The sequence below is a fragment of the Mirounga leonina genome, unplaced genomic scaffold (genome assembly GCF_011800145.1).
Source record: "Mirounga leonina isolate KUSES-001 unplaced genomic scaffold, KU_Mleo_1.0 Mir_128, whole genome shotgun sequence".
In the NCBI taxonomy this organism is placed as follows: Eukaryota; Metazoa; Chordata; class Mammalia; order Carnivora; family Phocidae; genus Mirounga; species Mirounga leonina.
Window position 1 is genome coordinate 7801180 of NW_023270320.1, and position 27821 is coordinate 7829000.

The 27821-nt window shown below is 39.4% G+C and overlaps 1 pseudogene; it reads left to right on the forward strand.

The window, feature by feature from the left end:
- Positions 1–6963: 6963 nt before the first annotated feature.
- Positions 6964–9177, forward strand: LOC118009836 (annotated as a pseudogene).
- Positions 9178–27821: the final 18644 nt, after the last annotated feature.

Sequence of the window (27821 nt, forward strand, 5' to 3'; positions counted from 1 at the left end):
TTTCATGAAGCCATGATTCCCTGTATTCACCTGTCTGTCTCTCCAATCTTGGGGGCAGTAGTTTGCTCTGTGTCCTCCCTTTTCTTAATGATCAAGAAGAGTTGGTTTTTTTTTGAGTTCTTCAGCTTCTTATTTGTTAGTATGGAGTGGTGATTTCCAAGCTCCTTATATTTGGAACCAAAAACCAGAAGTCCTTTTATTCCTTCTCAAAGCATCATTTTCTTATTAATGTGAAGAAACTTTTTTTTTTTTTAATGTGAGTTGAACTTCTCTACTCTGCTCTATATGGAGTGTGTAACCACTCAGCAGGGAGACATAGGTCGGAAGCTTAGAACAATGAGGTCAGTGCAGTTCACTTGCTCCCAGACTGAGATTCTATGCTGCTGTGATCCTCTGAAGGCTCGGGAGCCTTTTGTCCTATAGTTTTGCTCAGATGTTCAACATGAGTTAATGAGAAGAAAGGCACAGAGAACATGAAGGGTCTTTTGATTTCTTCCATCTGTATAGGGATTTGCCAACTTGGATCCTTCCCCAAGGTTATAAAGTAAATTCTAGATGATCATTTTCCGTGTTAAAGGTTCAAGTCTATTTGTCCTGGGAATCTACCTCATTCATGGCATCTCTCTCTTATTTTGCCTGAATATTTGTAGAGAAGTTTTAGCATCAGGAAGTCCCGAACACTTGAGGAGACATCAAGCTGTCAGTCACAAGAAGCTCTAGAAAGCTTATCTGGAGTCACTTGATGAAGGTAGTGATGAGAGAATTACATGAGGGTAGTTGGACTAGAAAATTGCTTAACCCTCTGACATTATCTTTATGCCTTTCAAAAGAGCTGGTGAACTCACCTAGCATTTGTTCAGCTGATCTGTCCTGTCCAAAAATCACCATCTTCTCCACTTAGGGACAAAAGGCATCCCCCTTTATAGCTTTTTCTGACAATTTCCTGTCAGACATTTGCAAAGTTAGTCAGACACTCCTACAGGAGCCTTTGACAGAACAAGGGTGACATTTCAAAGAAAGAACAATGATAGGTTGCCTAACAGCATACTCCAGAAATAAGCACCTTTGAAAGGTACAGTGGAAATTTCCAAGCATCAGCCTGGTATTTCACCATGTAGTACTATCCATTGAGTCCTTTCATGTAGCTCAACATGAGTTAAATTATGTAGAAGTTGCAAATGCCAAATCACAGAAAGGTGAATTTAAAATTCCTATTTTACAGCTCCGAATTAGTGTGGACACATCCCATCAAGAAGGACATTTGTTTCACTTGAGTCCTTGGCACAAATATTGCTCTTTTATGAACAAATTGCAGCTGGAAAAATGATATTCCCCACAGGTAGAAGGAAGGTATTGCTTTTACATTCTCAATAACTAAATGAATATGTATTCTTGATAGCTGCTTTAGAAATGCCTTCCTTGCAGAGTGTTAGAAACTGTAGTTACCACTATTTGAAAGTAGGCCTTAAGTACTGAGAAATAGCTTGCCCTTTCCATAATACAGAATTGAGCAGGAAAGTAAGATGCTGTTAGTGGCTAGATTGCCAGCTTCACGGGTATGCAATAGTGTGATTGAATTCAATGAGGGCAGAGACAACTCTTTGGGCTGTTTTCTTCACACTAGAATAGAGTATAATTCTCATAGATGGACCCACATGATGTGGCATATCCATTCTGAAGGGTGTTGGTTGCAGGAGCATTGTAATAACCTACTTCCTGCCTGACTTGAACGCACACACATAGTGAACAGATCTTACCTTGTTCATTTCCTCTCAATGAAGCGTTGGAAGTCTTGGGTTTAATCCCAGGTTGAATCAAATACGTAATCTTTAGAAATTTTTCAACTTCCCTGGGATTCAGTTCTTTAACCAGCATGCTCTTTTACTACGATATCTGCCCTTCCCAGAGATAAGGCTAAAGGTCTGATAATTGCCCAAAAACCCTACAAGGTCAGGTCCCACCTTGTTCTTACTACATATATCTCCACCTACACTCTTTCTTGCTTCTTCTCTTCTGAACACATGTCTTCTTGCTGTTGTACATTCTCCCTACTAGGATTTTATTCTCGCTGTTCCTGGCAGGCTCATGTCCCAACCATTCATTCTCCAATGGCCCCTGCCCTTCACCCTACTTAAAATCACAGGTCTCTCTTTCCCTAGCAATCTCCCTCTGTATTCCTTGCTTACACATCTGACATACTATATTTTGCATATTTTTCTTATTTACCTATACACACACACACAAATACGAAAAAAAAAATCACAAACACAAAGATTTTTGTTTCATTATTCACTATTGTATCTATTGACACCCAGCAGATGTTCCATAAATATTTTTAATGAATATATAGTAAACATTTTTATGGGTTTTAGAGATTTCTTATTTAATTCTTACTCTACCAGGAAAATATCATTTTAATCCCCATTTTATGGATGATGAAAATGAGACTTAAAAGCATTCAGATATGTAGGGTCTAAGGCCCCACATGTAATCAGCTAAGGTATACCCTTGAGCCCCTTTTGATTTCAGATCCATTTTCTTTTTGTTACACTATCCTGCCTCTTTCTACCTCAAGAGGCTGCTGTGCATATTTAGTTTAAAATTATTTGAAGTCTTTAAAAACTGCAATGTCCCATTTTCAAGAAAAGCATACTAAACATTATATTTGTATCTGTTTTTTGATGAGAACACAAGCCAGTGCTCTTTTTTAGAATCCATTTTTTCCTCCACATTGGTTTTTGACAAGCATAAACTCAAATGTATTCCCCATGTCCACTGACTGATTTGGAAGAACAAGTCCAAAGTGCTATGGAATGAGAGAAGGGAGAAGACCATGGTGGATGGGAAGAGAAGATGAGGAGCCATATGATAATAAAAGTGCTGTCTTCCTTTTTTTTTTCCTTCAAAAAGTGTCAGTTACCATCCTCAGTAGCTGCCATCATCTTAGTTCATCAGTCTCTGGGTTTGTTGCTTATCTCTGCTTGAGTCGCAGTGAGGATAAGCATACACCATGGTCCCCAACATTGCCTGTGGGAGGAGCCAGGTTCCCCTCACCCTGCCCTTTAGCCTCAGTGTCTGAATTGGCTGCTCATGTCAGCTTGTGCCCTCCTCACAATTCCGTCTCATGTCAGCACCAGCTGTAATTCTGAGGAAATGCTTGCTACTTCTTGAGTGGAAAATACAGAAATGTTCAACAGTCAATCATTCAGTCTGTGGAGTATTCACTAATTATCTATGGGATAAGGGTGAGGGCCAGACACCATGCCAGTCACCTGGAGCTGCAAGTAAAATAGTACACCTTACCATTCAGGAGCAGAATATACTTGGACAATGATTTACCTTCTCACGTGAGAAGTGTTTTAATAGAGGGCAACTATGGTGGACAACACTCTTCCAGCTTCTGTTTCTAGCCTCTGTTTCTAGCCCATGCCAACCTTGGACAAAGAACTTGTCACCTCTTCTTTGGTTTTTTCCCAAGGAAATTCACTCACACATCTGAGTAAGAAATGTTGACTTTATCAGGGATTTCACAGAGGAAGTGGATGAAGGGTCTACATTAGATAGCATTCAGCAGACCATGTGAAGACCCACCATAGTGAATATTGTTTCAAGAGTCTCTTTGGCCCTACCACTCCTGATGGGGTGGGGTTGGGGGTTCTCTCGCCTATAGACCCAAGACCCAAGCCTGGCTGACTCAAGTTTAGATGTTTAATACTACTTATGGAAATTATTATTTTTTTATTTTTAATGGGTAAATTATTATATCCTATTGTGATAAATACACATAACATATAACTTACAATTGTAACCACTTTGAGGTGTACCATTCAGTGGTACTAAGTACATTCATACTGTTATGCAGCCATCACCACCATCCATCTCCAGAACTCTTTCCATTTTGCAAAACTGAACTCTGCACCTATTAAGCTATGACTCTCAATAATGCCTCCTACCCCCAACTTCTAGCAACCACTACTCTATTTTCTTTCTTAGTTCTTTTTTAATCTTCCATTTTCCTCCACACTCCAGCCACAGGTAACCACTACTCTACTCTGTGTTGCTATAAATTCAGTTTTGTTTAATTCCACGTATATAAGTGAGATGCAATATTTGTCTTTCTGTGTCTGGTTTATTTCACTTTGCATAATGTCCTCCAGGTTTACCTATGTTATCACAAATGTTGGGATTTTATTCATCTATTAATGGATACTTAGGTTGTTTCCATATATTGGCTATTGTGAATAATGTTACAATAAACATGGGAGTGAAGATATCTCTTTGAGGTAGTGATTTCCTTTCCTTTGGGTATTCATCCAGAAGTAAGGTTGTTGAATCATATGGTAGTTCTATTTTTAACTTTTTTGAACCTACATACTGTTTTCTATACTGGTTGATACAATTTACAATTGAATGAGTAAATTAATGATTGAAAAAATGATTAAAATATGAAAGTAATGGTTTAAGCAAATCAATTTTTCTAGATTTTTTTAACTATGACTCAAAAAAAGACACCAAAAGCTATAAGCAATCATTTTTAAATGATTGAAGGAATCTTATACTGAATTACTGAAAATCAAAAAACTAAGAATACTTTTGTAAAAAATCAATAAATAATTAACAGAGTTGGGGCACCTTAATCAGCTTTTGTAAATCTGGATTTTCTTGTATTGGGTTTATTCAAGTTAAATTAATACGCATATGATTCATGTTCTCACATCTCTCTTTTTATTTTTTATTTTTTTAGTTTGGAAGTTCAGGTTTACAAAGCAAGACCATATTTCCCTGTAAACATCCAGGAAGTGAAAGCTGCCAATATCTAACTGAAATATTCAGGGGGAAAAGAGCCAAAATGTCACATGGGTGAGAAATAACTTTCAATGTCCTATCAAAGGAGCACTTCAAGTTATGTATTGATCCCAACACAAGGAAAATATGCCTAGAAATTTAATTTGACATTTACAATCAATAGCATTCAGATGTCACTGGAGCAGAAGGTAGAAAAAAGATGACTTTAAAATTACAGTCATGAATTTATAATTACAATAATGAATAAAAGTAAATTTATTAAATTAGCATTTCCAGAGTCTAGAGAAAAATAGGCATGCCACAGCATATTGCTGAAGAAATGGAGAGGGAGGATCTTGGTTTTTCACTTCAGTACCTCATATATGCCTTCCTTCTATCCCATCATTTGGGTCTTCATGCTTCACTTTTTGAGGTGTGCCTACAATCTACTGCACACTAAGCTAGTGCAAAGATTGGGCCATTAAAGAACTTTCTATAAGCATGAAACTTTTTCTCTATTCACTATCTTATCATTGTCCAAAATTCCTAGAGAAAAAGAACTTTGTGTTCTGGTGGAGGAATGCTTTGGCGGAAAAATAAAAAGCATTGCACTTAGTAGGTGCATAAGGATCTATATTGAATCAGCCAGGAGTCATTGGCATCAGTAGTGTTTACATAAAAAGGTAATCCATATAGTCACAAGACACACAAACTGGAAATAACAAATAGAATTATGTTCTTAAAACAGAAAGACTGTGATTGCACAATTTATATTGTAATCATAATTCCTTTGTAGCTTCTCCCTCAACTTGGTGAGTTCTTCCTTTTCTCCCTGGCACTTTCTCTTCTATTTCTACACATTCCCTTGATGACTTATCCAGTCTCAGAGTGCTAAGTGCCTTCCCTTTGCTAATGTGCAAAGTTACATCTCTGGCCATGAACTCTCTCTTTAACTGTAACTATTTCTTTCCTCCTGGCTACCCAGTGCACATATTTTGATGTTTAATAGGCACCTCACACTTGACATGCCTCAAATCAAAGTTTGTGATTTCCCCTGCTCCAAAGATGTTCCTCTCCCATTCTTTATCTCCACAAATGAGAACCTCATCCTTAAGACAGAACCATCTTTTGACTCCTCTATTTTATCATAACTCATATGCAATCTACCGTGAATCCTTGTCATCAAAATATATACATTTGAATCTAGCCAATTCTTACCAGTTCCTCCCTAGTCACCTGCCTGAAACTATCATCTTTCACTTGGATTTTTGCAATGGCTCTCTGACTGGTCTTCCTGTTTAAGAGCTGACCCTCACCTGTAGTCTGTTAACACAGTAAGCAGAGTTGTCCTTTCAGACCACACCCTCCTTACTCTGACCTCTGTGGTGTCCCCCATCTCACTCAGAGTAAAAGCCAGCTTTATACAGTAGCTCCCTGTGACTTCACTCATCTCACCTCCTTCAACTCTCCCCCCTTTCATTCCATTTTGGCCATCCTAATCTTCTCGATATTTCTTGAACATGCCAAGCATAGTCTCATCTTGAGATGTTTGATTGTGCTGTTTCCTCTGCCAGTGATGCTGTCCCTGTAGATAATGATTTGGCTTCGTTGCTCAGTTCCTTCAGCTTTTTGCTCACCTGGCACTTAATCAGGAACGCCTGGCCTGACAGCCCTACATGAAATGGCAGTTGCCCTCTCCCCACCCACCCCTGCTGCCTCTGCATTCCCATCCTCATTCTTTGCTGTTACCCCATAGTTTTGATCACCCTCTGGTCTACTCCTCATTGGCCTGTTTTATTTACTACTAATATCTTCCCACTGGAAATAAGTCCCACGAGGAAGGAAACATTTCTGCTGCTTGTTTTTGTAACTGTATTCTCAGTGTGTCAGACAATGTTTCAATAAACATTTTGGGTGAATTAAATGGATTATAGTTATCATTCATTCCAAAGCAAAGCTATATTTGCCATTTGGAGGAGTCCAGATCTCTGGATTATTCAGCAATGTCTTACACATGATTTTGATACTACAAGACAGTTATGCACTGGGTTCCACCTTTGGGTTTGCATTTGCTAATATGGTATGAAAGAATTAAACATTGTTTTGTAGTTGTTCTAGGACATGCTATTAAAGGATTATTGAGTGAGATAACATGTGTTTGTATATGGATAATTTGGCTCCTTAAATTCTCAGAGATCTCTTTTAGCCAAAGTGGTTAATTTTGGTAAAACAACACTAGATCTTAGATATTCTAGGAAATATATCCTCATCTAAAAAATGTTTTTCAGGTTTTAAAAGCTGCGCCTCTCTTGCTCCGCCCCACCCTGAACCCAGATCTGGCATGGAGGAGGCCGACCGAATCCTCATCCATTCCCTGCGCCAGGCTGGCACGGCAGTTCCTCCAGATGTGCAGATTCTGCGAGCCTTCACTACTGAGTTGGTTGTAGAAGCTGTGGTCCACTGCCTGCGTGTGCTCAATCTGCCATGGGCTCTGGCCTCAGCCCCCTGCTACCTCTGGCCCTGTCCAACTGCTTCCTGGCTCAGGCCTGCATGGACCTGGGCTAGTCATTGGAGCTTGGCTATCAGAACTTCCTCTACCCCAGTGAGCCTGATCTCCGGGACCTGCTTCTCTTCTTGGCTGAGCGTCTCCCCTTTGATGCCTCTAAGGATGGAGATCAGCTTGCAGGTGATTCAGCTATCCTTCTCCAGGCCATCAGGAGCCAAATCTGGGACCAGCTGGCCCTGCCACCCCTCCTTTGCACTCCCAAGCTACAGCACCTCCAGGACTCAGCCTCCCAGAAACCTTTCCATATCACCAGGCTTGTCATGCCTGAGTTGAGTTCCAGAAGGGAGCCCCGGGAGTTCCAGGCGAGTCCTCTGCTGCTACCAGCTCCCACCCAGGTGCCCCAGCCTGCTAGGAGGGTGGCCCCACTCTTTGAATGCCATACCATCCAGCTCTGCCAGCACACAGGCCGGAACTGCCCTGGGGATGAGGACTGGGTCCACTGGGCACCCTGCCATCCCACCCAGGAGGATACATGGGCTTAGCGGCAACAGATGCAGAAGCACCTGGCTGAGCATCTACGCCAGACCTGGGGCTGACTAGGGGCTCCCCGACAAGCCGGAGACCTGGGAGAGCTGCTGCAGGCCTGGGGTGCTGGGGCCAGGACTGGTGCTTCCAAGGCCTCCCACTTCACACACTCAGAGAAGTTCACCTTCCATCTGGAGCCTGAGGTCCAGGCAGCCCGAGTGTCTGATGTGCCGGCCACCTCCCAGCAGCCTGAATAGGACATGAAGGCAGCTCGGGAGGTGGAGTCTCTTCGGGAGCAGCTGGAGGGAGTGAACTACAACACTGAAGAGGTTGAAGTTAACATGAAGACCCTGAGAATCAGCCTTGTGCAGGTGGAGACCGAGCATTGGCAGAGCGAGCTCAGCATGTGGGAGCGTGAGCAGGCCCTGCGCTTGAAGAGCCATGCAGTGGAGCTGCTGCCTGGCGGGGCTGCCAACCTGGCCAAGCTGCAGCTCATGGTAGAGAGTAGGGCCCAGCGGGTCTTCCACTTGGCGGGTCAGTGGGAAAAGCACTGGGTCCCTCTCCTGGCTGAGTACTGCCACCTCCGAAAGCTCCAGGATTTCAGAAAGCTGGAATCTTCACGACGGCTGGCAGAGATCCACGAACTACACCAGAGCTGCCAAAGAGGCCCAAAGGAAGGAAGAGGTCTATAAACAGCTGCTGTCAGAGCTGGAGACCCTGGCTAGAGATGTGTCCCGGCTGGCCTATACCCAGTGCATCCTGGAGATTGTGGGCAACATCCGGAAGCAGAAAGAAGAGATCATTAAGATCTTATTGGACACAAACAAGCTTCAGAAGGAAATCAACTCCCTGTTTGGGAAGCTGGACCGGACGTATGCCGTGACTGATGAGCTCGTGTTCAAGGATGCCAAGAAGGATGATGCTGTTCGGAAGGCATACAAGTATCTAGCTGCCTTGCATGAGAACTGCAGCCAGCTCATCCAGACCATGGAGGATACAGGCACAATCATATGGGAAGTTAGAGACCTTGAGGAGCAGATCGAGACGGAGGTGGGGAAGAAGACCCTCAGCAAACTGGAGAAGATCTGTAAGGACTACCGAGCCCTTTGCCAGGAGAACACTGGCCTCCTGGGGTGGGTCCCAGAGGCCTGAGGAGCCCCCAGCACTGCTCTGCTCCTGGCCTTGGGCAGGGAGTTGGGATGTTGGGGGCGATGGCCAAACACTTGTCCTAGCCATTCGTTTTGTTGGCTGCGCAGCTCCTCCTATAGCCTTGGCCCCAGACCCCTGCCCACCTGACCCCAACCCTTATCTGGGGTCATTGTCTGGAGCGTTGGAACTTGGTTGCAGTTTATTAGAGAGGGCACTTGGATCCCAAATAAATGAAGAGCTCTGTCTGCAGTCAAATAAATGTTTTTCAGGGGCACCTCAGTGGCTCAGTCACTTAAACATCCAACTCTTGATCTCAGTTCAGGTCTTGATCTCAGGGTTGTGAGTTCAAGCCCCAGGTTGAGCTCCACACTGGGAATGGAGCCCACTTAAAAAAAAAAATGTTTTTCAGGCAGGTCTGCTGACATTGTTGGGAAAGTACCAGTAATAACTAGTAGCTATGCTTGGTATCTGCTTCCAGGAAAGCAGTAAGAGTAACAATCTGTGATGTCCTCTTGAGCTCAGCACGATACCCAGCACCATGCCAACACTGTTACTGACAGATAGGTTTAGATGAGGCGACATCTGTCCCTTCTGGTCATATGCCACTTTGATTCTGCTCCATCCAAGCTGCTAAAGGGATTGTGGACAATATTCTATCAGGTCTTCTTCAATGATGAATGAAAACACATAGAGACACATATATGAGGGACACACCTGTTTGCATGTATGGAATGAATTTTGGGACAGATTTCAACACTTCAATCCCACTAAGTATAAGTTATTTCAACATAGAAATATTTTTTTAATTCCAGGACAAAGGAGTATTCTTTGGCAAGGAAAATATAGAATGGGAGTCAGATTATTTTGAAAGAACATTCACTACATTAGAATTATAGAATCTTGTCCCTTACTTGGATGGCTTTATAGTTGGATTTCTTTTCCTATGTTTGTGTCAGTCAAAAACCTTCATTAGCACTCTGTTCCAGCGATAATGGACCAGGAAGATCTAGACATGTTCTGTACCCTCTTTACTGACATCACTGAAATCTTTTGTATACTTCTAAATACAAATCAAATCCTGCCTTTTTCATAAAGTTTTCTCTATTACCCTTAAATTAACATTAATCTTTTGCTCCTTTGAACTTTCATAACCACACACACACAAACACATACACACATATCCTTTCATACCTTTAAACTCATATCTGAATTTGCAAGACTGTGGACATTAGGGGCTACTCATTCTTTCAATTTCCCACTCTGTAGGTAAGTCAGTTCCCTGGTGTCTTTAAACAATGACTATCCGTCTCTGATTTAATCCCTTCTATCACAGTGGTGTTACCGCCTGCTCTTTTGGTGTGGATTTAGCTCACCACTGACAACAGCTTGGACCAGGCAAAATTTTCCTTATCCAGTATTTGAGCTATATGAAGTAGGCTTTTGTTTGGGATGATTTGTTAAAAAAAAAAAAAAAAAATCCTGGCCTACCAATAAGACAGTGATGGCCCACAAAAGGATTTTTTCATTGAAACTTGAGGGAGAGTATGTACTATAATTACCAGGAGCTCCAGGGAAGAACTCGATGGTAGAGATGGTGTTTCAAGCGATTAAGGGATTTTTTTTTTAAACCATCTTTTCTTTTTCAGGATTTGGAACAGCTTAACTGCCATAAACAGGTTTTCTGGAGAAGTTTCTTAGGAAATAGCTATTGGGTCTTAAGTCCCAAATGCTATCTTTTAGGTGGATGCCCTTGTTCTGTGTTTCGGTTGACCTGGGACACATGTTCTTCTAACATATACTGTACTTTGTTGTAATTGCTGTTCAAAGTGTATCTTCAATGCCAGACTGTGAATGCCTAGTAATCAAGGTTGTCTTGTCAATCACTCAATTCCCAGGGCCAGCAATTACTTGCAGAATGGATAAATAGCTGGCTGTGTGTGGTAACAGTGTGAAGTGGGTTAGCCAATACTTTGGGAATTGGTGTGTGTGTGGGGTTTTTTTTTTTAATGGCTGATCACATGCCCCAGAGTAAAATTTTATCAGAATTAGCCTCCCTTCTTCTCTACAAGGTAGACATTTAAAATAGTACAATTTAAAAACTTGTTTTATGACATCAATGGATGTATTACACTGGACAAAATAGTTTATCTGAAATGCTATCTAGAACTAAAATTGTAGAGAATGGAGGCTTGGAAATAGGATGCAGTGAGCATTGTACAAGGGGGAAATTGCATAAACAATTAGACATTAATTACTTTCTTCTTAACACTCTTCTAAAAAATAAATAAGGGATACAAAAAAATAAATAAGGGATACAAAAAAATATATGTATAATACTGATGTAAGTCATGTGCTTGGAAAGCTCAACAATGCAACACAATAATGTAGTAAATCATTGATTGATAGATTGAATTGCTTGGAATAACAGCAAATAGGTAGGTGCTGATGAAATAAACACCTGGAATTATTGCTTGCTGTGGTGTGAATTGATTAAAGAAATATTGGTTGAAGACTCATTAGGATAGCCATAGTAACAAATGATTTACATCCATTAATTGATTTGATTTTCTCAGACATCTGATTAAGTATTTTTATTTTTCATTTTACAAATGGAGAAATTAAAGGTCAATTTTGTTGAGTACTCTTTTAGAGATTACATAACCAATAATTGTCAGAGCTGAGTTTCAGTTCAGCTATAATTTTTCAAAAATCTAAGTGGTTTTAATCATATCATGATCGAAATAGAAGAAAGAAGAGCCAAAACTTGTACAAAGACCAAAAGGAAGGGCATGTCTGAGGAACAGAAAGATAATTTGGGGTAGCAAATAATGATGGGAGAGGGTGGCAATGGTTATTGAGGAAGGCTAAGGAAGTTTGGAGACATATGTGAAAGTCTCTATGTGAGATGCATTGGTTTATAAGCAGGGAAGGGATGCTCTTTGAATGGTTCTGTAGATGACTCTGGCTGCAATGTAGTTATCATGAGACCAGTGAGGAAGTGAAAGAAGCTGAAACATTGGGCAGTGCTGGGTAAGCCCATCAAAATCACATCCAGATGAAGGCAGAGAGACTACATCAGTGACTTAAGGGATTCCTCTAGAAGAATCATAGATCTTGATAAACTATGTGTGATTTTAAGGTCTTTCTCAATTTAAAAATTATGACTTTGAGGAAGAGAGGATATTAAGAGGAATTGAATAATTCTGGATACAAATCAGTTTGAACAATAAGTTTTTCAAATCATAATTTATATCCTAATGGACATGTCTTGGCAAAGAAAAGAATGCTTTAAGAATCACCTGACCTAAGGGGCACCGGGTGGCTCAGTCAGCTAAATGGCCAGCTCTTGGTTTCAGCTCAGGTCATAATCTCAGGGTCATGGGATCCATCCACACAATGGGCTCCACACTCAGTGGGGAGCCTGCTTCCAGATTCTCTTTTCCTCTGCCCCTCCCCCTGCTCATGTGCTCTCTCTCTTTCAAATAATCTTAAAAAAAAAAACCAAAAACAAAAAAAGAATCACCTGATCTGAGGTGCCTGGGTGGCTCAGTCAGTTAAGCTCCAGCTCTTGGTTTCATGATCTCAGGGTCTTGAGATCAAGGCCTACATCAGGCTCTGAGCTGAGCATGGAGCCTGCTTGGGATTCTCTCTATCCCACTGCTCCTCCCTTCTGCTTACTTATTCTCATTATCTTTCTCTCTCTCTCTAAAAAAAAAAAAAAAAGAAGAAGAAGAAAAAAAAGAATCACCTGAACAATATAAGAACAAAGTCTTTTTGTTATACAGAGTATACAGGACAAATTAAAATTTTCCTTCCTTCTTTCCTACTCCCACCACAGAGATAAACAAGATTGATGATTGATGACTTATGTTTTTCATCTTCTAATTCCTTTTCTATGCAATTCTGTGCATATGTATATATATGAAATATATATATATAAATAAATATATATAAATATATAAATATACTTTTAATGATTGCAAAGCATCCCATAGGAAATACATATTATAACTCAGTTAACCTTTTCTTTTTTTTTTTTTTTTTGATGGATAATTAGGTTATTTCCATTGTCTTGCTGTTACAAATAATGCTGCAATAAATATCATTGTGCCCTCATCTTTGTATTCGTGTATTGATAAATGCATACACAGACATTTTCTGATGAATTCCCACAAATGTATTTCTCAGATAAAAAGGTCTGTGTACTTTAAATTTTGACAGATATAGACCAGTTACCTTCCAAATTAACTTCAACTATTCATGTATTTAACCAATATATGAAAGTGCCTCTATCTTCCTTCTTTTCAACTTACTTCTTCATTGTCTTTTAAAATTTAAACATGCCAAAACCCATCAAATAAGTTGGGAATTAAAACATTGTGGATAGCAAACATAGCATTGACTGTGTGCTATATCCCTAGTCTAGCCTCCTGCCTTCTCTGATAGAGTTGATCAAATGTAAATTTTGTGTTAATTATTTCCTTGCCTTTCAATTTCCTGGACTTTTTATTTATTTTTTATTTTTTTGTTTTTATTTTTTAAAGATTTTATTTTATTTATTTGAGAGACAGAGAGATAGTAAGAGAGCATGAGCAGGGGAGAGAGGAAGAAGCAGGCTCCCCACTGAGCAAGGAGCCCAACTCGGGGTTCCATCCCAGGACCCTGGGATCATGACCTGAGCTGAAGGCAGATGCTTAACCAACTGAGCTACCCAGGCACCCCATTCCTGGCCTTTAGAGTGTGCTGCCTAATAGAGGGTGCTGTTTGTTTTTGGCTATAAGAAAACAGTGTCATACTACCTAGCTTTCTAAGGAAAAAAATTTTTTTTAAAGATTTTTAATTTATTTGACAGAGACAGCAAGAAAGTGAACACAAGCAGGGGAAGAGGGAGAGGGAGAAGCAGGCCTCCCGCCGAACAGGAAGCCCGATGTGGGGCTCGATTCCAGGACCCCAGGATCATGACCTGAGCCGAAGGCAGATCCTTAACGACTGAGCCACCCAGGCGCCCCAGAACTTTTTTTTTTAATTCAATTTTATTTTTAAGGTTTATCCAGGCAAATGGTTAAAGCATTTTCACAGCTGTATAACATTCCATGTATGAATATAGCAGAATTTATCTTTCATGGACTACTGAGTTGTTTCTGGTTTTCTGCTATTTGGAAAGTATTTTTATTGGCATTTGCAACATGTCTAATGGTCCATGACCTCTTGGTTATAGATACCAGAAAAGAATTACTATATCCAATGCATGCAAATGTGCATTGTTATAAGATAATGATGTTTTCCCTGAAAATTATTAGCCTATTTACTATCCTGCCAGGCAAGCTTTTGGGAGGATTTTTGCCCCTTTTGTCCTCTCTTTAGGAAACACCGTTACCCCAGACATATGGATAGTTCAGTCCTTTATCTCCATATAGGTCTTGTATCAAATGTCTCCTCGGTAAGTCTTCTCTGACCGTCCAATATATAATTATAACCCTATTCCCACTCTTGAACTTTGAACATCAAAGGTAATTAACAAATATTAGTTGAAAGAATGGTTGAATCATTGAATAAAAAGATCCAGACATAATCCAAGGAAAAATATCTCATATGTAAAAATATACATGTTTCCATGTGAGTATATAATGTACAGGATTCCATGAACCTTGAGACAAAAAAATTAGGAAACATTGGTGCATGAAAAAAGGGGTATGTATATGTGCGTGCATGTGTGTGTATAACTGTATGAATATTTTTACACTTACATAAATTTATATAAATTTACATTTATAAAAAATAAAGATAGAGGAAATACACAACTTTTAAATATATACTGTCAGGTTGTAGTTATACTTTATGAATATAACTACCTGGACATCCACTTGACATATTCTTTGTGTTTATTCATTAAACAAAGATTTACTGAACACTTACTATGTGAAATACTTACAGAGAGATATTGTGCTGAAGAAGAATTATGAAGCACATGATTTATTTTTATTTCTATTTTTTTTTTGGCCAAAAATTATACCTTTTAGGGCGCCTGGGTGGCTCAGTTGGTTAAGTGACTCCCTTCGGCTCAGGTCATGATCCTGGAGTCCCAGGATCGAGTCCCGCATCAGGCTCCCTGCTCGGCAGGGAGTCTGCTTCTCCCTCTGCCCCCCCCCCTTTCATGTGCTCTCTCTCATTCTCTCTCTCTCAAATAAATAAATAAAATCTTAAAAAAAAAAATTATACCTTTTAGGATAGAAAAGATAGCCACAGGGATAAATATGGAATACATTTTGATTTAGAAGTGCATTTGATAAGCATTGAAACTAAAAGAACATGGAAAAAATTAGCTATGTGATCTTAAATTCTATAATACTGGGATGCCTGGGTAACACCTCTTTTAGAAATTAGGAAATTAAAGAGGTAGAAAAAGCAGAGATTTTGAACACTAAGAAATATTAATGATCATCTACAATCAATGAAGAGAAACAGTATTTTTTAAGCACACACAAACATTGACTACCCCCCCCCAAAAAAGTCCTGAATTAGGACACAAAGATAGTCTCAATAAATTTCAAATAATATAATATAAAAGTATTGTTCTTGTAAAATCCAATGTGTTTGGAAACTAAATAATTACTAAATAACTTTTGGATTAAAAAGGAAGTAGTAAAGAAAATTAAGAAGTATGGAGAATGAATGATAATAAATATGTTAAAAGGCAAATTTGTGAGACAGCGAAAGCAGTGCTTAATGAGAAATGTGGAGCCATAAAAACATTTATCAAGAAAGAAGAAAGGTGAAGGTAAATGAACTGAGTACTCAATTCAGGAAGTTAGGGAAAAACAATCAAACTGAAAGGGGCAAGAAGAAACAAGAAACAAGAAAATAATAGAGGGGGCACCTGGGTGGCTCAGGTGGTTAAACATCTGACTCTTGATTTTGGCTCAGGTCATGATCTGAGGGTGGTGAAATTGAGCCCCAAGTTGGGCTCCGTGCTCAGGGCAAGTCTGCTTAAGACCCTCTCCCCTTCTCCCTCTGCCCTCCACCCCGCTCATGCTGTCTCCTCTCTCTCTCTCTAAAAAAAAAGAAAAGGAAGAAAGACAGAAAAGAATAGAGATGAGAAGATTCAGTGAAATTTAGACCATAAATAAATAAATAATAAATAAATTAACAAATGGAAAGCTGATTCTTCCAAAAGATTATTAAAACACTTCTGTGAGGACTGACCCTTCCCCCAAAAAAAATCCAGAGAGAGAGAATATGCAAATAAACACATAAACACAATGGAGAATGGAAAGGTAAAAGTAGCTACAGAATAAAAATTTATTTATTATTATTATTAAGATTTTTATTTATTTGAGAGTGAGAGACAGAGCATGAGCGGGGGGAAGGGTAGGGGAAGAGAGAGAAGCAGATTCCCCGCTGAGCGGGGAGCCTGACATGGGGCTCTATCCCAGGACCCTGGGATCATGACCTGAGCCCAAGGCAGATTCTTAACCAACTGAGCCACTCAGGCGCCCCCAGAATAAAAATTTAGAAGGAGTACATAACTATACAGATTTTTAAATGTGTTATGAATCATCATATGTAATGAATTTGAAATCCTGATGAAGTGGATAAATACCTTTAAAAATATAGAAAATTCAAAATAATAAAGGAACCAGAAAACTTATGTGAGGTTCATTCCCTAGAACACCCTTTGTATTTTCCTAGTATCTGGTTTACAACAGAGATTCTAATTCATTTGTTGAGTAAGATAATAAATGAGGGGGTAAATGAATGGTGCTCAGATGCGCCCTGTGACACTGAGTGACAGTCCAGGGGCCACGGCAAAGTCCTGTTCTGATGCTGAAATGCGCAGGATGGGAATTGGGATGGCTAGGATAGAAACGTTCTAAGCGGGAGGAGGAATGATGTGGGGAGCATGATGGCAGTAGCTCCAAGATTTAAGATCTTTTTAAAAATAGTCTTTGAGAAGAGGAAAATGTTCACGCAAACAAAATATTTTGCCTTAATTTGGGGATAACCAAAGTAAGGTTTCCTTTTTGCCTTTTCATGCACTGCATCCTAAAGCCAATTTCCATGAAATTAGAACAGAATTACTGAGAGCAAGGCGGCTTCTTTGGGTAACACTGAAGAGCCTGAGGGAAATCTGAATAAATAAGAAACTGCAGATAAGGAAGGCTGTGTTTTTCTTCCCGTTGCTGAAGGACAATTGGCTCTGGATGTACGAGTGAGCTTGGAAACAGAGAGACACCGCTGTGGCCATATATTTCAGGAAATTTTTTAATAGGTTAAATATAATAAATTTCAGATCAAATTAAGGGAAAACAGCTTAGTGGCATGATAATGGAGTTAATGGCATTCTCAATTGGTGCCATTTCAAGGCATTTAACACAAGTTGGGAAATGGGGTGTACCCACTGGGTATAGTCCCTGTGCCTGTGGCCATTCCTGGGGTGCACAGCTGTCCCAGATCACTGAGAAGCTGCACGTGTGCCAGAAAAGCATGCTTTTATAAGGAAAATATAGATTCTTCTCATTCCAGGTGTTTGCATTCTAAAGCCTTTGCTTTCCTGTTAACATACTTAGTCAATGCACCAGGGAAGGTGAGACCTAATCACGTCTATGTTGGATTGACCTCTTGCTCCCACTGTTTCAATGCTAACTTTGTTCTCCCATCTCCTCCTTTCCTTCAACCAAAATGCTCTTCAAGGGGGCTATTTTCCTAATACTCCAGCTTCACAAAAGTTTTGGAATTCAATTCTGTTCTCTTTAGCATCTGCCCTTTCCCCCTGACTTCTCTCCATATATTAGAAGAAAAAATCTTTTTGGATTTCCTTAATATTTATAGCTTAAGAGGAGAGTTGTGTGAGGTTAAAGGTTCCAGGTTGGAAAAGAAAGCGTCTAAGATATCAAAGATGGTCTAATCCTTAATTCATAAAAGATAAATTGCTGCTTTATACTCTGTGCCTGGTCTCTCAGCCAGGACTGACTTTTTTGTTTTATTTTGTTTTTTAGGAAAATTAGTGCCCTCAGTGGGCTGCTTGCTTTACTGAGTGTTCCTTCCTCTTGATCCCATAAAATGCTGAATCCTTTATGCCCCACCTGAACTCTATTCAGGCAAATCCTTAATTCACTCTGCTTTAGTTTTCCTACATGGGCCAATTTTTGGTACATTCTACTCTATGAAGGAAGGAATTTTTTATTTCTTCCTTAGATTTGCCCATTGTCTTCAGAACCTCTAATGTTGCTGACATTAGGTAAAACATTTAAAAATCTGTAGATATGATGAGTATTTGAAACAAACATAACAGATAAATGGTTATATATTTATAACCATTAAATAAAGCTCAATACATAAAAATTTCATGCAAATTGATAAGAACGTCACTAAGACCTAAAAGAGAAAATGTAATATACAGATGTACAAAATGCAAAAGAAATAATGCAGATATCTAAAATATTTATGACATTCTAGTAACCACAGAAATGCAAATGAAAATATTGAGATTAACCTTTTGCCTATAAACGAACAAAGAATAAAATAAATATTATTAATGTTGGAGGGTGCTATGAAATGGTTGCTTTTATAGACTATTTGAATATAAATTACACAAACATCTTAGGAAGCTACTTAGTAATGTCGGTAACATTAAAAATACTTACCCCTTTTAAGTAGTTTTTCCCCTCCTAAGAGTTCATACTGAAGAAATAACCAGAAATGTTCAAAAAGACTAATGCATAATCATGTTTATTTATAAAAGAAAAATCCTTTTTCAAAAAGTAAATGTTGATAAACAATAGAATGGTTAAATTAATTAATGTCACTCCATAGAAAATGGAATATTATTCAACAATTGAAGATTTTGTTTATAAAGATCTTTAATTATGTGAGAAAGTTCTTATAATACTAAGTGAAAAATCTAGGTAGAATGACATTTAAAGTAAAATCTCAAATGTATCTGTTCTATGTGTCTGTGACTTCCATCTAATTTATATTTCCTCTAGGAAGCTTGTTCACTCTGTCTCTGCTTAAATATGGAGAGTTGATTTTTTCCTCTATCAAAAGAACAATTTTACATTAATCTTGCTTCCTAATTTCTCAAGTATGAACCCAAGGTCTTGGTGGTACAGGTTTTTAATACTAGGGCTTCAATATCAGTAAGTCATCATTCAGTCAGTCAACAAATGTTTATTGATCACAAGTAATGTGTGTCAAATTCAAATATTATTTAGGTGCTAGTGAAGAAGGGAGAGAGAAAGAGAGAAAATCTGCTTTAAGGAATATGCAGGTATCTGCTATGTGTATGAGGGGCGGGAGGCAAAACAAATAAAAGAATATTGAAAACCAAGAAGTCGTTGGAAGAAGATAGACTATAATAATAATAAGGTAGAGCACGGATGCGAGTGAGTGGTTTTACCTAGGTTGGCTGGGAGAGGCCTCTGAGCAGGTGATATTAGATTTGAAATCTGAGTAATGAGTAAAGGAAAGGAAAAATGCAAAGACGTTGGAATGGCATGTTAGAGGAACAGAAAGAAGATTAGTACAGTTAACTAGTGAAGGGGTAGTAGAGACAGATAGATGAGATTAGAGATCTGGACAAGGATAAATTCATTGACCATACTAAAAAGATTTGTTTGTTCATATTTTTTTATAATTAGAGGGTTAGTAGGAGTGAAGAGATATGATCAAAGTTATTCTTAAGTTTACACAAAGTAAGTTATTAAGATTATCCTGGGCATATTGTGGCAAATAGACCATGTGAGGGAAGAAGGAGACAGGGAGACCTGAAGACTATAGCAGTAGTTCATGCTAGAGATAAAAGTGTTCAAATTGAGACCATGTCATTGAAGATGGTGAAATAAAGTCATATTCAGACTATTTCAAAATCTACACTATGGGACTTGGGACTCACTGATGAATTAGATGTGAAAGATGATGAAAAGAAAGGAATCTAGACTTTTGGCCTGAGCAACTAGGTTGTTAATGCACTGTGTAGAGATGCAGTTAGGGTAGATTTGGGAATTTGGTAGAGTCCAATAAAGAGGGAGAAATTGATGTGGGAGAGAAGAGGGTGGTTCCAGAAATGAAGTCCTTTCTAGGATAGAAACCTCCTGTGAAGTCAGTTGTCTAAAATATTAGTATGTGTACTTCTTTCATGGAAATGGTGAAAAGATGAAATATCTAATTTCTCTATTAAGTCCATGGTGAGGTGATCAGTTGAGAGTATGGGGGATATGGAGAAGAAGGGGAAGATTTGGAAGAATAGTATGAAATAATCATCTGATAGTGTGGAAAATGAATTTAACCAGGAAGGTGATGTTTCAGAACTGTAGCCAGAAGCTTAAAGTAGGTCCTGTCACCATGGTTCTGTCATTTTATTTTTCTCTTGGGCAAAATTCAGTGGGCCATATGCAAATATGAAAGAAGCACATGTTTGGATTTAAATAAGGTTGAAGTTCTATGAGGTAAGTAGAATGGAGAAAAATGTGTCAGGAGGAAGGATTGGAGAGTTAGGGGTTTTACTTACTATGAATTCTACACTGGGTTAGGAAGAAAGGGAGGAAGATAAATTATTGGAAAGTTAAAGTGAGGAGGGATCAACAGACAGAAGACCTCACCAAGAGCATAAAATTGTTGGTGTAGGAGGACTAGAGGAAGTGAGTTGAAGGATAGGACATGATGGACTTTTAAACCAAGATTTTAATCATTGATGATCACTAGGATAAAATTTAACCCTAGTGGGATCAAGAACCATGAGATCATCTACATATATTTTAAAGTCTCTGAGAATTAATACTGAAAGTATGGTTGATAGGGAGACAGTGAACAATATGCTGAAATTACAAATTAAGGAAGGGGAGTAACTAGGAGATCAGGCACTGAAAGCGAGAACAGTAATGGCAAAACCTGATGACATATACAATAAATGGGTTTTGAAGGAGAAAGTGGGAAAGGTAGTTTGGAAGTATCTATGAAAAACATGGGGAACTCCTACCCCAATCCTAGGCCATTTTTCCCAAGTTATGCCATTCTTGGGGCTGGGGGGTGAGGGGGAAGAAATCTATACTCAGGATGCTGCAGGTGAAATGATGTGGAGCAAGTCAGTTTCAGTTAGAGCAAAAAGTGAAAGGGACATTTAGAGAATGTATTTTGAGAATGTATGTGGGGTAGGGAGGCTTGAGGACAAACTCTAAATTCCAGAGGTGCAGTGGAAGAGCTTGGGAAAGCAATGAAGGATGAAAGGGTAGGGGCAATACAGAAAAGACTGACAGTGTACAAATGTGGGATCAGATGAGGAGGCTTGATTCCCACTGGTGCCTGAGATAAACAGGAATGTGATGCTGATGCCATTGGTCCTAGATGCCAAAGCCTTTAGCCTTGACTGTCAGACTGTTTCATTTGAGGACTCAGTAATTTCAGTATACACAAGTTTAAATTGAAATAACTTTCATCAGGAAATTCTTTTCCTACAATATCACTTGCTCTTCCATTGGCATGGTGTGAGGGAGTTAATGGGGCTGGCTGGGGCATCAGGAATGCCAAGGCAAGTCATCGTGAAGAAAACAAGGGACAGAATGGGTTATCACATTGGAATCTGAAAAAATCCAAATCAACAAGATTCAAAAACCAAACAAGAAGCAGGAATAGAAAAACCAGAGTGAGGTCCCTAATAATAATGACTGGTATTTATTGGAAAGTTACTATGGACAAGTATTTTACCAGTATGAATTCATTTACTCCTCACACAAGCTTCGAAGGTTGATATTTAACATTTTACAGATGAGAAAACGGAACTACGGAATGGTGAACATGGGTAAAAGGCACCCAACTAAGAAGTACCTGTCAGGAAGGGAACACAGAGTCTGGCTCTGAAGCCCAATGCCTGTACCTCCCTGCTGGGCTACAACTGAAGTTGTGTGTGCCCAGGCACATGTCACCCAAGCCAGGGTCTGAGAAATCATCCCCAATTTCAAGTTTTCCCTTAACAAGATGGTCACCAAGTGCAATTGGTTCCGACCTTTAAATGCTCTTATTCTGCTCACTTTTGTTCCATGCCCACAGCTCCCGCCCTGCTCCAAGCCCCCTTTCACCAGGATTAGAGCAATTACTTCCTAAAAGGTTTCCCTGTGTCTTGCCTTGGCCTCTCCAACTTAAACTCCTTAGCGGAGCTGGAGAGATCTTTCAAAAGCAGAACTTTATTATATCACTTTTGGGCTTAAAACCTTACTATTGCTTTCCCTTGCCTTTGGCATAAAATCAACTCTACAGTGAAGTTTGAGAAGCATCCATGATTTCACCCCTGCTTACTTCTTCAGCTTTATTTTCTCCCTATCCTGTACTATATATGTCATCCATACTGGACTTGTTTCAGTTCTTCAAAGATGTGTGTTCCCCCACAATCTTTGCTTTTCATAAGATGTTTCCTCCGCCTTCAGTATGGTCTCTGCCCTTCTCTCCCTCCCTCATTTGTTAAAATGTTTTCAGTTTTCAGTAACTGAAAATCTAGCTAACGATGACCACAATGATGACCTATGTATAATATCCTAATAAGAATTCCTAATGTTTCCAGGATTCAAAGAACCAGCTTTTTTCTTCATTTTCATTCTGCTATTTTTAGAGTGCTGGCTTTTACCATTAAGCTTATCACTTCAGGGTCCAAGACGGTTGGATGTAGATTGTGTTGAAAATTATGATAAACCACCCAAATCCATTTTGATGAAAGCACCTGTTGACTCAGCCGTTGGAAGTGCTGTTAGCAGAACAGCTTTTAGCTGTCAGCTCCTTTGGGGATTTCTTTGGCTGCAGAAAGCCATAGTACACAAATTACAGACCTTCCTGAGATGGTCTAAATACAGTATACTTTATTGCATATAGTGTATGAAGACCTGGCTATCTTGTCCTAATGGGGAACAATTTTGAGAGCCTTTTCAGTTTCAACGTTTCTTTTTTTTTTTTTTTGCATTTTTTTAAATTCTTATTTTAATCCCCAAACATTACATCATTAGTTTTAGATGAAGTGTTCCATGATGCATTGTTTGTGCATAACACCCAGTGCTCCATGCAGAATGTGCCCTCCTCAATACCCACCACCAGGCTAACCCATCCTCCCACCCCCCTTCCCTCTAGAACCCTGTTTGTTTTTCAGAGTCCATCGTCTCTCATGGTTCGTCTACCCCTCCAATTTCCCGCGCTTCATTCTTCCCCTCCCGCTACCTTCTTCTTCTTTTTTTTTTCTTAACATATATTGCATTATTTGTTTCAGAGGTACAGATCTGAGAGTCAATAGTCTTGCACAATTCACAGCGCTTACCAAAGCACATACCCTCCCCAGTGTCTATCACCCAGTCCCCCCATCCCTCCCACTCCACCCCCCACTCCAGCAACCCTCAGTTTGTTTCCAGAGATTAAGAATTCCTCATATCAGTGAGGTCAGATGATACATGTCTTTCTCTGTTTGACTTATTTTGCTCAGCATAATACCCTCCAGTTCCATCCACGTCGTTGCAAATGGCAAGATCTCATTCCTTTTGATGGCTGCATAATATTCCATTGTATATATATACCACCTCTTCTTTATCCATTCATCTGTCGATGGACATCTTGGCTCTTTCCACAGTTTGGCTATGGTGGACATTGCTGCTATAAACATCGGGGTGCACGTACCCCTTCTGATCCCTACTTTTGTATCTTTGGGGTAAATACCCAGTAGTGCAATTGCTGGATCATATGGTAGCTCTATTTTCGACTTTTTGAGGAACCTCCATACAGTTTTCCAGAGTGGTTGCACCAGCTTGCATTCCCACCAACAGTGTAGGAGGGTTCCCCTTTCTCCGCATCCCCGCCAACATCTGTCGTTTCCTGACTTGTTAATTTTAGCCATTCTGACTGGTGTGAGGTGGTATCTCATTGAGGTTTTGATTTGGATTTCCCTGATGCCGAGTGATATTGAGCACTTTTTCATGTGTCTGTTGGCCATTTGGATGTCTTCTTTGGAAAAATGTCTGTTCATGTCTTCTGCCCATTTCTTGATTGGATTCTTTGTTCTTTGGGTGTTGAGTTTGATGAGTTCTTTATAGATTTTGGATACTAGCCCTTTATCTGGTATGTCATTTGCAAATATCTTCTCCCATTCTGTCTGTTGTCTTTTGGTTTTCTTGACTGTTTCCTTTGCTTTGCAAAAGCTTTTTATCTTGATGAAGTCCCAATAGTTCATTTTTGCCCTTGCTTCCCTTGCCTTTGGCAATGTTTCTAGGAAGAAGTTGCTGCGGCTGAGGTCGAAGAGGTGGCTGCCTGTGTTCTCCTTTAGGATTTTGATGGACTCCTGTCTCACATTGAGGTCTTTCAACCATTTGGAGTCTATTTTTGTGTGTGGTGTAAGGAAATGGTCCAGTTTAATTCTTCTGCATGTGGCTGGCCAATTTTCCCAAAACCATTTGTTGAAGAGACTGTCTTTGTTCCATTGGACATTCTTTCCTGCTTTGTCAAAGATGAGTTGACCATAGAGTTGAGGGTCCATTTCTGGGCTCTCTATTCTGTTCCATTGATCTATGTGTCTGTTTTTGTGCCAGTACCATGCTGTCTTGATGATGACAGCTTTGTAATAGAGCTGGAAGTCCGGAATTGTGATGCCACTGGCTTTGCTTTTCTTTTTCAACATTCCTCTGGCTATGTGGGGTCTTTTCTGGTTCCATACAAATTTTAGGATGATTTGTTCCATTTCTTTGAAAGAAGTGGATGGTATTTTGATGGGGATTGCATTGAATGTGTAGATTGCTCTAGGTAGCATTGACATCTTCACAATATTTGTTCTTCCAATCCATGAGCATGGAATGTTTTTCCATTTCTTTGTGTCTTCCTCAATTTCTTTCATGAGTATTGTATAGTTTTCTGAGTACAGATCCTTTGTCTCTTTGGTAGATTTATTCCTAGGTATCTTATGGTTTTGGGTGCAATTGTAAATGGGATCGACTCCTTAATTTCTCTTTCTTCTGTCTTGTTGTTGCTGTATAGGAATGCCACTGACTTCTGTGCATTGATTTTATATCCTGCCACTTGACTGAATTCCTGTATGAGTTCTAGCAGTTTTGGGGTGGAGTCTTTTGGGTTTTCCACATAAAGTATCATATCATCTACAAAGAGTGAGAGTTTGACTTCTTCTTTGCCAATTTGGATGCCTTTTATTTCTTTTTGTTGTCTGATTGCTGTGGCTAGGACTTCCAATACTATGTTGAATAGCAGTGGTGATAGTGGACATCCCTGCTGCGTTCCTGATCTTAGGGGGAAAGCTCTCAGTTTTTCCCCATTGAGAATGATATTCGCTGTAGGTTTTTCATAGATGGCTTTTATGATATTGAGGTATGTACCCTCTATGCCTATACTCTGAAGAGTTTTGATCAAGAAAGGATGCTGTACTTTGTCAAATGCTTTTCCTGCATCTATTGAGAGGATCATATGATTCTTGTTCTTTCTTTTGTTAATGTATTGTATTCATTGATTGATTTGTGGATGTTGAACCAACCTTGAAGCCCAGGGATAAATCCCACTTGGTCATGGTGAATAATCCTTTTAAGGTACTGTTGGATCCTATTGGGTAGTATTTTGGTGAGAATTTTTACATCCATGTTCATCAGGGATATTGGTCTGTAATTCTCCTTTTTGATGGGGTCTTTGTCTGGTTTTGGGATCAAGGTAATGCTGGCCTCATAAAATGAGTTTGGAATTTTTCCTTCCATTTCTATTTTTTGGCAGTTTCAGAAGAATAAGTATTAATTCTTCTTTAAATGTTTGGTAGAATTCCCCTGGGAAGCCATCTGGCCCTGGGCTTTTGTTTTTTGGGAGATTTTTGATGACTGCTTCCATTTCCTTAGTGGTTATAGGTCTGTTCAGGTTTTCTATTTCATCCTGGTTCAGTTTTCGTAGTTGATACATCTCTAGGAATGCCTCCATTTCTGCCAGGTTATCTAATTTGCTGGCATAGAGTTGCTCATAATATGTTCTTATAATTGTTTGTATTTCTTTGGTGTTGGTTTGTGATCTCTCCACTTTCATTCATGATTTTGTTGATTTGGGTCATTTCTCTTCTCTTTTTGATAAGTCTGGCCAGGGGTTTATCAATCTTGTTAATTCTTTCAAAGAACCAGCTCCTAGTTTCATTGATCTGTTCTACTGTTCTTTTGGTTTCTATTTCATTGATTTCTGCTCTGATCTTTATGATTTCTCTTCTCCTGCTGGGCTTAGGCTTTATTTGCTGTTCTTTCTCCAGCTCCTTTAGGTGGAGGGTTAGGTTGTGTACTTGAGACCTTTCTTGTTTCTTGAGAAAGTCTTGTATTGCTATATATTTTCCTCTTAGGACTGCCTTTGCTGCCTCCCAAAGATTTTGAATAGTTGTGTTTTCATTTTCATTGGTTTCCATGTATTTTTTTAATTCTTCTTTAATTTCCTGGTTGACCCATTCATTCTTCAGTAGGATGCTCTTTAGCCTCCATGTATTTGAGTTCTTTCTGACTTTCCTCTTGTGATTGAGTTCTAGTTTCAAAGCATTGTGGTCTGAAAATAGGCAGGGAATGATTCCAATCCTTTGGTACCGGTTGAGACCTGATTTATGACCTAGGATGTGATCTATTCTGGAGAATGTTCCATGGGCACTAGAGAAGAATGTGTATTCCGTTGCTTTGGGGTGGAATGTTCTGAATATGTCTGTGAAGTCCATTTGGTCCAGTGTGTCATTTAAAGTCTTTATTTCCTTGTTGATCTTTTGCTAAGACGATCTGTCTATTTCAGTGAGGGGGGTGTTAAAGTCCCCCACTATTATTGTATTGTTGTCAATGTGTTTCTTTGCTTTTGTTATTAATTGCCTTATATAATTGGCTGCTCCCATGTTAGGGGCATAGATATTTACAATTGTTAGATCTTCTTGGATAGATCCTTTAAGTAGGATATAGTGTCCTTCCTCAACTCTTATTACAGTCTTTGGTTTAAAATCTAATTTGTCTGATATAAGGATTGCCACCCCAGCTTTCTTTTGGTGTCCATTAGCATGGTAAATGGTTTTCCACCCCCTCACTTTCAATCTGGGGGTGTCTTTGGGTCTAAAATTAGTCTCTTGCAGACAGCATATTGATGGGTCTTGTTTTTTAATCCAGTCTGATAGCCTGTGTCTTTTGACTGGGGCATTGAGCCCATTTACATTCAAGGTAACTATTGAAAGATAGGAATTTAGTGCCATTGTATTGCCTATAAGGTGACTGTTACCGTATATTGTCTGTGTTCCTTTCTGGTCTATGTTGCTTTTAGGCTCTCTCTTTGCTTAGAGGACCCCTTTCAAGATTTCCTGTAGGGCTGGTTTTGTGTTTGCAAATTCCTTTAGTTTTTGTTTGTCCTGGAAGCTTTTTATCTGTCCTTCAATTTTCAATGACAGTCTAGCTGGATAGAGTATTCTTGGCTGCATATTTTTCTCATTTAGTGCTCTGAAGATATCCTGCCAGTCCTTTCTGGCCTGCCAGGTCTCTGTGGATAGGTCTGTTGCCAATCTAATGTTTCTACCCTTGTAGGTTACATATCTCTTCTCCCGAGCTGCTTTCAGGATTTTCTCTTTGTCTATGAGACTCGTAAGTTTTACTATTAGATGTCGGGGTATTGACCTGTTTTCATTGATTTTGAGAGGGGTTCTCTGTGCTTCCTGGATTTTCATGCCTGTTTCTTTCCCCAAATTAGGGAAGTTCTCTGCTATAATTTGCTCCATTATACCTTCTGGCCCTCTCTCTCTTTCTTCTTCTTCTGGGATCCCAATTATTCTAATGTTGTTTCATCTTATGGTATCGCTTATCTCTCGAATTCTGCCCTCGTGATCCAGTAGTTGTTTATCTCTTTTTCT